The sequence below is a fragment of the Macaca mulatta genome, chromosome 1, assembly GCF_049350105.2.
Source record: "Macaca mulatta isolate MMU2019108-1 chromosome 1, T2T-MMU8v2.0, whole genome shotgun sequence".
NCBI lineage: Eukaryota > Metazoa > Chordata > Mammalia > Primates > Cercopithecidae > Macaca > Macaca mulatta.
The window spans coordinates 206164045-206179624 of NC_133406.1; the positions used below are offsets into that span (position 1 = coordinate 206164045).

Below are 15580 nucleotides of genomic sequence, written 5' to 3' on the forward strand. Positions count from 1 at the left end.
TAGGATCTCCCTATGTTGCCCAGGCTGGTCTCAAACTCCTGGCCTCAAATGATCCTCTTGCTTCGGCCTCCCACAGTGCTGGCATTACAGGCATGAGCCACTGCACCCAGTCTAGATGGATGCTTTCAAAACACAGATCTAGTTACGGTACTCCCCTCTATAAAAAATCCCTCGTTTGTCAGTTAAAGTCCAGACCCTTTGGCCTGTCACATAAAGCCTTCCTGATCAGAACCACCCTGCTTGGCCCACTCCTTGCTGCATTCCTGTGATTCCAAGCCCTAAGTTTCCCAAGTCTCCTTTCCACTGGCAGAGCTAATCATGGCTCACCCCATATTCTGATGGCTGTTCTTTCCAGGTGATGCCACTCCTGTGGTGAGTTGTCTGTAAAGAGAGGCATGCTTCCTCTGCAGGACCCTCAGATAACCATAGACATAAGCAACACAGGAACATAAAGTAAAGATGCAATAACCATAAACCTTGACAATAATCTTAAAACAAGAAAACAAGTGCTGAGTTCTAGAAAATGAGCACATGTACATTAATTATACAGCATACCCTCATGTACTATAAAGCGGGCAGGAAGCAAAACGCCGCAACTCAACCATAAATTTGATGTCAAATGGATGTGCTGGAAGGCAGGGTGGGTCAGAGGCAAGTGAGAGCCGCTTCTGCCACTGCTGATTGTGCGACATTGAACAAATAAGCCTCTGTTTCCTTAATGTTAAAGAAGAAACACCAATAGTGTCCTGGTCATGGTGGCGGCATGGTAATTAAATAATACGTGTAAGGCTCTAAGCAGTCCTTTATCTTACCTTTCCTGGCCAGTAGGAAATGTTCAATAACAATTAATGGCAATTTTCCTCACTTTGTCGTAATGATTCTTATGAATTGTCTAGATGAGGAGGTAGAGCTGAGGTCATCTTTCCCTGTGTGACATTCAAACTCTTTCCGCAATACTTAGAAACACTCAAACTCTGGCTATGTACTTAGAGACACTTAAGATCTTTCTAGGTACTCAGGCTAAGGATTTTCCAGGCATGGTCGTTCGCCCACATAGGGCCCCCTGATGGGCTATAAACAGATAAAAAAAATCGAAGTTCTTGTTTTGTTTTTTGCCTTTTTCTTTTTTTAACAGACAAATGCTGTGCAATCTGCAAACTTTTGTTTTTATATAGCACTAAGGGTTGCTTACTGAGTATGTTATTAAAGATCACCCAAAATCACTATTAAAAATATATTTATAGTAAATATCCACCAAATCAAATAAGTGATGAATCATGATAGCCACCTTGGTTCTTTTACTTATATTTTTTGTAAAAAATATCTTTATTGAGATAGAATCCACATACCACAGAATTCATCCACTCATTTGTGATTGTGCAATTCACAAGTCATCGTTTTGTTCCTTGCCAGTTTTTTGATATCACAGTGCTTCCCAAATCTCCCCGTCCCTTTGAAAAGTGGGACCAGGTAGAGAGGGAAGCCATGGGTCTTTGACCACACCTGAGGGAGTATGGTAAAGCACTTGGAGACCTTGTGCCTTGCAGTTGTCTGGAAAAGTAGCCTGCATCCCCCACTTTTACCACTGGGTGTCAGGCTTGAAGGTGGGTACAGTCTCATGCTTGGGGAACCCAGCAGGGTACCGGGCCCTGCACTATTGCTCTGCAGGTGAATGTGATGAATGGAAGAGAAGAAGTAAAATTAGACCTCACAGGATGATTAGAACTCTGATATTTCTTGTGTTTGGGCTTGGAGAATTGCATCACATTTCCTTAGGCCTGTGGCAAAAACAAACAAACAAACAAACAAAAAAATATATATATAGTTTTTTCCCCCCTCCTTTTGCTCACCCTTTATTACTGTATTTCACCATGTTTTGAGGATTGCTGTGTGTCAGGAACTGTGCTGGAAAGGGGAAATACAGAGATGTACAAGACACAACTGGTCCTTTCCCTTAAGGTGCTCATACTATAGGGAGGAGGGAGATTATAAATAGACCAGCAGGCCACAAATGGCAAACACGAAGAAAGTTGAGAGTACAGAGTCAGAACCAGGGGAGAGGAAGGACTGTACTACACACATAAAAACAAAACCAACGCAAACAACACGCCTGACCCGTGTGGGGGTTTACACATTACAAATGCTTTCACAGACAGGGTTTATATATTATTTAAATTATATTTGTTGAGTACTGGGTTAGGTACTGAAGACACAACAGTGAAAAATTACTATGGATGCTATTGTTTATACTTTGCATGTGCCAGACAATGTGCCTGGCTTTTAAACATACATTATCACATTCAGTCTTCCAAGAAATTCTACAAGGAAGGATTTCTTAGACTGATTTCTCAGATGAGGAACATGAGGTACAAGTTTCTTCCCCAAGAAACCTGTAACTTAGTGAGTTTGGATCGGTGTCCCCACCCAAATCTCATGTTGAAATGTAACCCCCAATGCTGAAGGTGGGGCCTGGTGGGAGGTGATTGGATCATGGGGACCGTTTCTCAAGGTTTAGCACCTTTCCCCTAATGCTGTTCTCGTGACAGAGTTCTCACAAGATCTGGTTGTTTAAAAGTATGTAGCACCTCCCCCATCTTTCTCTTCCTCCTGCTCTGGTTATGTAAGATGTGCCTGCTTTCCCCTTTACCTTCCACCATGATTGAACATTTTCTGCGGCCTCCCCATATCACTATCAGCAAAGAGACTGGCTGTGTGGTGCCCCTGCTCTGGGGATCTGTGGAACTTTGAGCTTGAGAGTGATGATTTACGGTATCTGGTGGAAGAAATTTCTAAGCAGCAAAGTGCTCAAGATGTGGCCTGGCTACTTCTAACAGCCTATGTCCATATTTGTGAGCAAATAAATCACATGAAACTGGAACTTATATTTAAAAGGGAAGCAGAACATAAAATATTGGAAAATTTGCAGCTTGGCCATGTGATAGAAAAGAAAAACCCATTTTCTGGGGAGGAATTCAAGCCAGCTGTAGAAATTTGCATAACCAAAAGGAAGACAAATGCTGATACCCAAGACAATGTGAAAAGGCCCTCAAGACATTTCAGAAACCTTCACAGCAGCCCTTCTCATCACAGGCCCAGAAGCCTAGGAGGGAAGAATGGTTTTGTGGGCCACACCCAGGGCCCCTCCACCCTGTGCAGTCCCAGGACACTGTCTTCTGCATCCCATCTGCTCCAGTTCCAGTCTTGTATCAAAGGGACCCAGGTACCCTCTGCTTCAGAGGGTACAAACCATAAGCCTTCGTGGCTTTCACGTGGTGTTAAGCTTGCAGGTGCAAAGAGTGCAGAGTTGAAGCTTGGGAGCCTCTGCCTAGATTTCAGAGAATGCATGGAAAAGCCTGGATGTACAGGCAGAATTCTACTGCAGGGGCAGAGCCCTCTTGGAGGTCCTCTACTAGGGCAGTGTAGAGGGGAAATGTGGGGTTGGAGATGCCCAGTGGAGCTGAAAGAAAGGCCACTGTCCTCCAGATCCCAGAATCATAGATTCACACACAGTTTGCACTGTGCTTGTGGAAAAGCCATAGACACTCAACACCAGCCCTTGAGAGAAGTCACAGGGATAGAGCTGCCCAAGGCCTTGGGAGTCCACTCCTTACATCAGTGTGCCCTGGATGTGTGACATGGAGTCAAAAGAGATCATTTTGGAGCTTTAAGATTTAATGATTGCTCTGCTGGCTTTAAGAGTTGCATGGGGCCTGTAGACCCTTTCTTTTGGCCACTTTCTCCTGTTTCAAATGGAAGTACTTACCCACTGCTTATACTTCCATTGTATCTTGGAAGTAACTAACTTGTCTTTTATTTTACAGGCTCATAGACAGACAGGACTAGCCTTGTCTCAGATGAGACTTTGGACTATGGACTTTTGAGTTAATGCTGTAATGAGTTAAGACTCAGGGGCTGTTGGAAAGCCATCATTGGATTTTGAAATGTGAGAAGGACATGAGATTTTGGAGGGGCCGCAGTGGTATGATGTGGTTTGGATCTGTGTCCTCACTCAAATCTCATGTTGAAATGATGTAATCCCCAGTGCTGGAGGTGCAGCCTAGTGGGAGGTAATTGGATCATGGGGGCAGTTTCTAAAGGCATAGCAACATCCCTGTAGTGTTGTTCTTGTGATAGAGTCCTCACAAGATCTGGTTGTTTAAAAGATTGTGCCCCTGCTCCAGGGATCTGCGGAATGTTGAGCTTGAGAGTGATGATTTAGGGTATCTGGAGGAAGAAATTTCTAAGCAGCAAAGTGCTCAAGATGTAGCCTGGCTGCTTAACCTATGTCCATATGTGTGAGCAAAATGGACAGAGCAAATAAATATCATGAAACTGGAACTTATATTTAAAGGGAAGCAGAGCATAAAAGATTGGAAAATTTGCAGCTTGGCCACGTGGTAGAAAAGAAAAACCCATTTTCTGGGGAGGAAGTCAAGCCAGCTGTAGAAATTTACATAACTGAAAGGAAGACAAATGCTGTGACAAAGACAAATTTTTGTGACCTTGAATTAGACAAAGATATCTAGATAGGTTGCCCAAAGCATAACTTGTAAAGAAGCAAATTGCTAATTTGGAACTCATCAAAATTAAAAATTAAAAACTTCTGCTCTTCAAAAGATACTGCTAAGTGAAGCAAAAGACAAGACACAAACTAGGAGAAAATGTTTGCACTGCATATATCTGATAAAGGATAAAGGACATGTATCCAGAATATATAAAGAACTCTCAAAACTCGATAACAAGAACACAAACCAATAGAAAATAGGCAACAGATATAAGCAGACACTATCAAAAAAGATGTGTCATGGAAGATAAGGATATGAAAGGTGTACAAAATCATTAATTATTGGGAAAATACAAATTAAAACCTAATGAGGTTTGCTACACACCCATTGGGATGGCTAAAATTAAAAAGACGAACCATATCAAGTGTTAGCCAGGACTTGAAGGAACTGGAACTCTCAGACACTTCTAAATGGCAGGTAAAATGGAAACCACTTTGGAAAATAGTTGGGCAGTTTCTTAAAAACGTAAGCATGCACCTACCATATAAGCTTGCATTTTACTCCTATTTGCACAAAAGAAAAGAAAGTTTATGTTCATACAAAGAGTTTTACATAAACATTTATACCAGCTTATAGCACTTATTTTCAAATAGTAGTCCTAAACTACAAAAAACCTGAGTGTCCATTAACTAGTGAATGGAAAAGTAAAAATTGAAGTAAGTCCATATATGGAATAATTCTAAGAAATAAAAAGGAACTACTCATACACACAACTACATGAAGGAACTTCAAAAATGTTTCTGCTAAATGAAAGAAGCCAAGCAAAAAGAATTCATACTATGATTTCATTTTTATAAATTTCTAGAAAATGCAAGCTTATCAGTGATGAAAACTCAATGGTTGCCTGGAATTGGGGAAGGGGAGAAGAGAGGGAGGGATTCCAAAGAAATTTTTGGTTAATAGTTATGTTCCCTATAACTACTGGTTTTGATTTTGATAATAGTTTCATGCGTGGTCAAAACTTACCAAATTCTTCATTTTCTATCTGAAGTTTATTGTATTCAGTTAGACCTCAGTAAAATTGCTAAAACACTCAGTAGCAAGAAAACAAATAATCAAATAAAAAACCCAAAGATTCAAACAAACATCTCACTAAAGAAACAGTATCTGTGGCATATTAACACAGGGAAAGATGCTCAAGATTATTAGCATTGGAGAAATGAAAATTAAAACAAAAATGAAAATTAAAACCAAAACATATCTATCAAATGGATAAGATTAAATTAAAAAACCCAAACCTAACAATATCAAATGCTAATGAGTATGTGGAGCAACTGGAATTCTCATACATTGCTGCTGGGAATGAAAATGGTACAGCCACTCTGGAAAACAGTTTGACAATTTCTTATAAAGATATACTTATCATATGATCCAGCTATCCTATTCCTGGGTACTTGAGGAAATGAAACAGTGTTTACACAAAAAGATCTGTTCACAAATAGCAGTTCAATACACCAAAAGAATGGAAACAACTCCAAAGTCCTTTAATGTGTAAGTGGATAATCAGATCATAGTACATCCATACAGTAGAATACCACACAGCAATAAAAAAAAAAGAATGAGCTAAAGATTTATGTAATAGTGTGAATCCATCTCATGGGCTTTATGCTGAGTTAAAGAAGCTATTTTCAGAGTTATATATATTCTGAAAGACTTTCAAGACCAGCCTGGGTAACACAGTAAGACTTTGATTCCACAAAATAGGAAAAAACTAGCCAGGTGTGGTAGGGCTCACCTGTAGTCCCAGCTACTCTGGAGGCTGAGGCAGGAGGATCAGTTGAGCCTAGGAGTCTGAGATTGTAGTGAGCTGTGATTGCACCACTGTATTCCAGACTGGGCAATAGAGTGAGACCCTGTCTCAAAACAAACTTATATTCCATTATTGTATTGACATGAAATCCTGGAAAGCTATAGGCATGGAGAGTGAATCAGTGGTAGGGGAGGAGTTTGACACAAAGGGGCAGCATGAGAGCATTTTCTGGGGTGATGAAACCGTGTTATATCTTGATTGTGGTGAATGCATATTAAAGCTCATACAAGCATCCACCAAAAAGAAAGCAAATTTCCCTGTATTTAAATTTAAAAAAAAATTATGGTATGAATCTAAAGCAGTACTCAGCAGGAAATTTTTAGCGTTGAGTAGTCTCATTAGAAAAGAATAAAGGCTGAAGATTAATAAGCTAGACCAGGGTTTCTCAACTTCAGTGCTCTTGACATTTGGGCTGGATAATTCTTTGTTTCCGGGGCTGTGTTGCTCACTGTAGGATGTTTAGCAGCATCTTTGGTGACTACTCACTAGATTCCAATATCTTCCTTTCCCCAGTTGTGACAACCAAATAATATCTCCAGACATTGCTCAATGTCCCATAGGGGCCAAAATTGTCCCTGATTGAGAACCACTAAACTAAATATCCAACTGAAGAATTTAAAAAGGAATAACATAAGAATAATCCAAAAAAGCAGAACATAGTAATTTTTTTTTTAAAAGAGAAAACCCTTATGAGATAAAAATCAAATGCACAATGAAGAGGCTTAATGCAGCCAAAAGTTCTTTCTCTGAGAAACTAATAAAGTTGAAAAATTTCTGTTAAGATTGAGCAAGGAAAAAGAAAGAAGACAGATAAAACAATGCATGGAATAAAGAAAGCAAACATATTTACACATGCTGCAGAGATTTAAAAGATAATTAAAAACTTTATGTTAATACTTCGGAAAACTTAGATAAAATGGAAAAATTTCTAAAGAAGTATAAGCTACAAAAACCGTTTCAAGAAGAAATATGAAACAAACAGTAGTATAATTATTAAATAAATGGAACGATTAGTTTTAAAATGGACCCTAAAGAAAAATCAGATCCTCCCAAATGATTTCACTAGTGAGTTTTACCAAACATTCAGGAGATAGATATTTTCAATCTTACACGAACTAGTCTATAATATAGATAAAGAGGAAATATGAATATGCCCTAACCCATTTTATAAAGCTAGTATAATTTTGATACTAAATCTTGACAATGATAGTGTGAGAAGAAAATTGCAGGCAAATTTTACTTAAGAACATTGACACATAATTCTAAACCGAATGTTGGTAAACAAAATCCTACAATGTAGAAAAATGATAATAAGCCACGAGCTAGTTTACCTAAGGCATGTAAGATTGGGGAAACATTAAAGCATAAAAAATCAATGTGACTCCTTACATTAACAAGATAAAGAAGAAAAGCAATGTGAGCATTGTATTAGTCTGTTTTCACACTACTATAGAGAATTACTTGAAACTGGGTAATTTATGAAAAAAAGAGGTTTAATTGACTCACAGTTCTGCAAGGTTAACAGAAAGCATAACTAAGAGGCCTCAGGAAACGTCCAATTATGGTGGAAGGTGAAGGGGAAGCAAGCAACCTTGTTCACATGGTGTCAGAAGAGAGAGCGGGTGAAGGGGGAAGTGCCACACAATTTTAGTGAGAACTCATTCACTATCACAACAACAGCAAGGGGGAAATTTGCACCTATGATCCAATCATCTTCCACCAGGCCTCTCCTCCAATTTGACAAGAGATTTGAGTGGGGACATAAAATCAAACCATGTCAATCATTTTAATAGATACAAAAATATAATAAAATTTAATATTCACTTGTGATCTTTTAAAGAATTCTTTGTAAGCCAGGGATAGAAGAAAATGTTCTCATCTGATAAAGGACATTTATGAAAAACCTATACCAAATATCTTACTTAAAGGTGAAGCACTGAAATAATTCCCTTTAAGATAAGAAACAATACAAAGCCATCTGCTATCACATCTATTCAGCAATATACTGAAGGTCCTAGCCAATGAAAGAAGGCAAATAACACACACACACACACACACACACACACACACACACACAGAGGACATATGAATCACAAAGAAAAACCATATTGTTATCACTTTAAAACATTAGCTTATAAACATAGAATCCCCCATGAATATACAGATACATTATTAGAATTAATAAAGGGTCTCTGGATATAAAACCAGTGCAAAAAGTTAACTGCATTTTCTACACCAACAATAAGCAGTCCAAATTGTACTTCAAAATAGATACCATTTACAGTACCTCCAATGAAATGAAATATCTTGGAGTAAATCTAAAAAACTGTACAGGAACTTTGTGGAGAAAATATAAAAACTATTGAAAACATTAGAAAGTGATAAAATAATAGTGGGCTAAGTTCATGGATTGAAAGGCAATAATGTAAAAATTTCTGTTTTCCCAAATTGACTCAAACATAGATTTGATGCAATTTCAGTTAAAATTCAATAGGTTTCTTTTTCAGAGATTCTGAAAAACTGATTCTAAAATATATATGAAGAAATAAGAGGTAAAGAATAGATACCATTTACAGTATCTCCAATAAAATATCTAGGAGTAAATCTAAAAAATATGTATGAAAACTTTATTGAGAACACATAAAAAATATTGAAAACATTAAAAAATGGTAAAGTAATAGTAGGCTGGCTGGGCACGGTGGCTCATCCTATAATCCCAGCACTTTGGGAGGCCAAGGTGGGTGGATCACCTGAGTTCAGGAGTTCAAGACCAGCCTGGCCAACATGCTGAAACCCCATCTCTGCTAAAAATACAAAAATTAGCTGGGTATAGTGGCGGGTGCCTGTAATCCCAGCTACTTGGGAGGTTGAGGCAGGAGAATTGCTTGAACTCAGGAGGCAAAGGTTGCAGTGAGCCAAAATCACGCCATTGTATTCCAGCCTGGGTGACAAGACAAAGACTCTGCCAAAAAAAAAAAAAAAAAAAAAAAAAAAAAAAAAAAAAGACAAAAAAAAAAGAAACAAAGAAAGAAAAAAAGAAAAAGGCAAAGTTCATAGATTGAAAGGCAATAAAGTAAAAATTTCTTTTTTCCCAAATTGATTCAAACATAGATTCAATGCAATTTCAGTTAGAATCCAACAGGTTTCTTTATGAAAGATTCTGAAAAACTGATTCTAAAATATGTATGAAAGAATAAAGGGTAAAGAATAGTCAAAATCTGCTAAAGAAGAAGAGGGTGGAGGACTTATCAAAAAGCATTACAACACTACAGAAATTAAAACAGAGTGGCACCATCTTAGGAATAGACAGACCAATAGAAGAAAATAGAAATCTCAGAACAGCTCCTAATACCTAATACAAGTGGAAATTTGATTTATGACAGAGTTGGTATTGCAGTTCAGTAAGGAAAGACTCAATTTACAAAACTGTATTGGGTAAATTGATAATTCATCATAAAAAATGTCGGGCTAGCACCTCACACCATATATAAAAATAAATTTTAGATTGCTAAAGATTTAAATGTAAACACCAATATTCTAAAGCTTGGTGATGATGATGATGATGATGATGATGATAGCATGTAATACTATGTAGACAATTTTCAGTAGAGGTTATTTAGTCCAACAGAACAAGTGTACAATGTAGGTACTAATATCATCTCCACTTTGCATTTGAGTAAATTGAGCCACGAAGAGGTTAAATAAGTTGGTCAAGGTTTCATTACTACGATTTGAACATAGGAAGTTTGGCTTAAGAGTTTATGTTCTTAAATACTGTAAATAGAGAGGCAGTGTGCATTTATGACCTCAGGATAGGTAAGGATTTCTTAAAATCCAAAAGTAGGAGCCATACAGACAGTTTTGAAAAATGTGACTACATTACAAACTTTTGTTTGTCAAAAGACACCCTAACAAAAGTAAAAAGAAAAAGCACACACTATAAGAAAAGATTTGCAACACAAATAAAAGGAAAAGATTAGTATTGAGAATACGTTAAGCAAACAAACAAAAATACCTCCTACAAACCAATGAGAAAATGACAACCTAATATGGTTTGGCTGTGTCTCCACCCAAATCTCATATTGAATGTAATCTGAATTGTAATCCCTATGTGTTGAGGTGTTAAGGGATCTTTGGGGTATCAATTGTCTGGCCAGAAACCTCTCTGGCTGGTGGCACCTTTGCTGAGTTCTTGTCCTGTGTCCAGGAAGAATGAGATACGCAGACAGATGGAGGGTAAACAAGATAAAGAGGAGCTTTATTGAGTGTTAGAATAGCTTGGAAGAGACCTGCAGTGGTTAGCTCCTCTCTGCAGGCAGGTCATCTGGTTGAGTGTTCAGCTCTCAGCAGAGAGGAGGCCCTGGGGTCAGTGGCTCCTTTCTGCTGGCAGGTTGTCCCATTAAGGGTTCAGCTTTCAACAGAGAGGAGGCCCTGGAGAGGGTAGCTCCTCTCTGCAGCCAGTCATCCTGATGTCTCCTGCTTTCAACAGAGAGGAGGCTCTGGCAAAAGTTGCTCCTCTCTATAGGCAGGTGTTCCTGTCTTCTTCCCAGCTCTCAGCAGAGAGGATAGCTCCTCTCTGAAGTTGGTCATCCCATCGTCTCTCCATCCTCTACCCTGCTTTGGCTGAACCTGAGACTTTTATGGATGTCAGAGGGGAGGAAGTGTGTGCCAACTGGTTCATGGGTGGCCATGGGCAGGCCTGAAAGGCACCACAAGTCCCCACTCTGGTCTGCGGGACTGACAGCTCAGCCCCCAGCCTTTAGGCCATCCCTGGCCTAAAGGTGGGGCCTTACTGGGGACCCACTCCATTCAGCCCAGGAGCCTGTCTGCCTCCTGCTGCTGTCCATGGTGCCTATGGTGCCCAGGCTGCTTGCACCAAGAGGCACCTGCAGGCCAGTGCCAAGCCACCCTCAGCACTCCCCCTCGGGTTCTCCTTTCACACTTGTTTTGCTCAGATTCTGGAGGGGGCCAAGGTAGCAGGGCACTGGCATGTCAGTGCTGCCTCAAGCATGTGCACACCTAGCCAGGCTGTGCCAATGCCCAGGATAGGCCCCACCCTGGCTCCAAGATCAGAGTGGGGTGCCAGGAGTGGAGAGGCCAGGCAGCAGGAGCAGACACTCCTGAGCCTGTGGGCCAGAGGGCGGGGGGGAACTTCCCAGGCACCCCAGAGTGAAGGCTGCAGAGATGCTTGGGTCTTGTGCTTGGGAGGGTGGCCACAGCTGCACCCAGGGAGCTCCCACCTTGCCAACTCAAAAGGGGTGGGGCTCCCACTTGTTACCAGCTCCTGCCTGCTTCACAGAGTGTGCAGCCCTGGTGGTGCCTCCCTGCTGCAGCCTGCATGATGGCAGCGGCCACTGCCAACAGAGAGAGGAATCTGGTGAGAGGTGATTGGATCAAGGGGGCCGGTTTTCCCCATGCTATTCTCGTGACAGTGAGTGAATTCTCATGAGATCTGGTTGTTTGATAAGTGGCACTTTCTCCTTCTTTCTCTCTCCCTCTCCTACTACCTTTTGAAGATGTGCTTTGCTTCCCCTTCGTCTTCTGCCATGATTATAAGTTTCCTGAGGCTTTCCCTGTGAGTGCATTAAAACCCCTTTCTTTATAAATTACTCAGTCTCAGGTGGTATCTTTATAGCAGTGTGAAAACGGACTAATACACAACTCAATACAAAAATGGGCAAAGTAACTTAAATAGACACTTGACCAATTAGGAAATCTGAATGTCTAGACTGAATGTTCAGTTTCACCAGGGAAGTAAAGGGACTATTTGTATTTATTTGTATGATTATTTGTAACCAGGGAAATAAAAATAAAACAGATACCATTATATACTCATTAGATTGTTAAAATTGAAAAAAAAGTCTGATAAGATCAAGTGCTAGCAAAGTCATGGAGTAATAGGAACTTTTACACTGCTAGTGGGAGTTTGCAGTGATGAAATTTCTCTGGCATAAATTTAGCATTATCTAATAACATTAATAATGCACACGCCCTGTGATCCAGAAATGTTACTAGGTCTATACCTTAGAGACCTTATATAGGTGCAGCAGTGGACACCTCAAGAAAGCCCTTGGTAACATTGCTTGTGAAAGCAGAACAATAAGCAATGTCCATCAATAGTATAATGATATAGCAAAATACAAAACAATATTAGAATGATACAGCAACAAAATAAAACAAATCCATCTGCATAGATAAAACTGAGGAAATAATGTTGAGTAAAAAAGCAAGCTATAGACAAGTTACAGAGTAGGAGAAGATATATTCAAATCACATATCTGAAGAAGACTAGAATCTCAATTATGTAAAGAGCTCTCAAAACTCAATGGTAAAAAGAAAACAAGCCATCCACTAGAACATGGGCAAAACACATGAATAGATATTCCACAATGTAAGTTATTCAAATGGCAAATAAATTCATGAAATATGTTCAACATAAGGGTAATGCAAATTAAAACCATGATAACATATCGCTATGCATTATCAGAATTGCTAAAATAAAAAAAAATAAGAACACCAAACATTGGCAAGGATGTAGAGAAATAGGCTTGTTCATATATTGTTGGTGGGATATAAAATTGTAGTTCTAGCCTAGAAAACAGAGGGCAGCTAATTATAAAACCCAGCATGCCTATGACCCAGCAGTAGCACCCTCAGGTGTTTACCCCAGGGAAATAAAAACTTATGTCCACACAAAAACCTGGGGAGCTTTATTTGAAATAGTGAAGTGTTCACAGCAGCTTTATTTGTAATAGTCAAATATACTACAGTTTGTTTTACCATTCAAATATACCACAGTTTGTTTGACCATTAACCTGTTTGTTGAAGATGCCTTTCAAAGGGTGACTGGTTAGACAAACTGTGGTATATTCACAGGATGGAATACTACTCAGCAATAAACAAGCAACAAGCTATTGATTACAAACAACTGTGATGAATCTTCGGGGAATTATTATGAGTGAAAAAAGTCAGTGCCAAAAGGCTATATATGTATGACTACATTTGTATAACATTTTGAAATGACAAATGTTACAGATAGAGAAGGGATTAGTGGTTGTCCAGGGTTAAGAATGGGATGGGGTGGAGGGAGGTGGTTATTAAGGCACAATATGAAGGATCCTCATGGTGATGGACTGGCCAGTATCTTGACGTTAGTGATGGATACACACACACACCCACTCACAAACACACACACACACACCACAAATGATACAAGTAAATGGGAGAAATCTGGATAAGATTGGTGAGCTGTGTCATGTCAGTATCCTGGTTATGATATTGTACTCGTGTTTTTAATATGTTATTATATTAGTCTGTTCTCATGCTGCTGATAAAGACATACCTGAGACTGGGTAATTTATAAAGGAAAAGAGGTTTAATGGGCTTACAGTTTCATGCAGCTGGGGAGGCCTCACAATCATGGCGGAAGGTAAAAGGCACGTCTTACATGGCGGCAGATAAGAGAGAAATGAGAACAAAGTGAAAGGGGTTTCCCCTTATAAAACCATCAGACCTTGTGAGACTTATTCACTACCATGAGAACAGTATGGGGGAAACCGCCCCCATGATTCAATTATCTCCCACCGGGTCCCTCCCACAACACGTTGGAATTATGGGAGCTGCAATTCAAGATGAGATTTGGGTGGGGACACAGCTAGACCATATCGGTTACCACTGGGGGAAACTGGATAAATGGTACACACAATTGCATATGAATTTATAATTATCTCAATAACAAATTCTAATTAAAAAATTATTAACTCCTTCACTCAAAAATTTCAAAAATAAATTTATCATAGCTTTGACTTGGCTACAAAAACCCCAAGTCATACAAACCTACATAACTGCATGATTCTAGTCTTAGAGATCAAAAACATATTGAACATTATATTGTTCAGGATATAAGGTCATAAAGAGAGAAAATGTGGGAGAATGAAACACATAATTCAGATTAGCGTTTCTCTGGGTTAGGAAGAGAGGGGATCAGATCAAGGAGGTCATGCTTAATGGTCATGCTTTCATTCCTAAACTGGATGGTGGGATACACGAATGTTCCCTTTATTGTTATTCTTTGTACAGCAGACATGTTTTATAAATATCTTTTGTACCTACTCAGTATTTAATGAAACCTTGTAGAAAGTCTTTGGTGTGTGTTGGTGTATATGTTGTGTGTGTATTTGTGTTCGGCAATGTGTTTCCACCTCCTGAGCCTGGCAAGCTCTTTCCTGCCACAGGACCTTCACACTTGCTATAACCTCTTCTGAGAACTCTCCTTCTTTGGCTCTTCAAAGATAGTGGTCCCACCTCAGCCCAGGCAAGTGAAGTGAAGAGACTTTCAGATCAGTGTGTATGCATCCTGAACGGTCTTGTTTGTTGATTCATGTATCTGCCTCTTCTGACTAGAATGTAAGCTCCCTGACATCAGAGAGCTCCTCTAGCTTATTCACCCAGCACCTAGACATGGGTTGGCAGACTGAACCAATGCATATTTGTGCATATGAATTTAAGGTCTAAAAAAACATGCCAATTGAAAGTGTTGGCTTCTTAAGAATTTGTTTGGGCTACTGACTATTTTATTCTTTAATAGTATCATGGTAAACTGGGGGTTAAATTGCTTTTGCAACTGAAGGCTTCTGAGTGAAGGGAGTTATGTAGAATAACAGAGGGCATGTCTTTGAAGGACACAGGTAACAGCAAAGAACAAGTTTAAAAGAGTTAAACACATTCCAGCTAAAGAGGGAATAAGTTTAAATTGGGTCATTTCCCCTGGAGATTATTGCAATTTTAAGAGTAATGCTGCTTCCAAGAATTTTAGCTTTACTCTTGGTGATCATGGATATAACAGTGTGTAAGTCCATCATTAATCAGGATAAGGCATTACAGATCTGGGTCCTATTACCCTAGGTTTGTTTGTAAAATGGATTTCTTTGCAGGCAGCACTGACGTGTGACCATGTGATATTTGGATTGTGCTTCAGAGCAGGGGATGGCTTGGCAAAGGCCTTTGTGGTTTATAACCTATTTTATTTTCTACAATTGAATTTTGAATTTTGAAGTCCAATCAATTTGAGGTCTTTACAAGTATAATTTGGTTACCCGGGGAATGGTTTGAATTTAAGTTTCATGGAAGTAACTTTGCATGCATTTTGGGCTTTTTAAATTAATTCTCATTGGAAATATTTCATTATTCTGAAATGTTTGGTGAT

The 15580-nt window shown here is 39.3% G+C and overlaps 1 non-coding gene across 1 annotated transcript; it reads left to right on the forward strand.

The window, feature by feature from the left end:
* The first annotated feature begins 13153 nt into the window (after nucleotides 1-13153).
* Nucleotides 13154-13248, forward strand: MIR552 (microRNA mir-552). Its single transcript, NR_032607.1, is given in 1 exon segment — nucleotides 13154-13248. It is a non-coding gene; the product is annotated as a microRNA mir-552 (primary transcript).
* Nucleotides 13249-15580: the final 2332 nt, after the last annotated feature.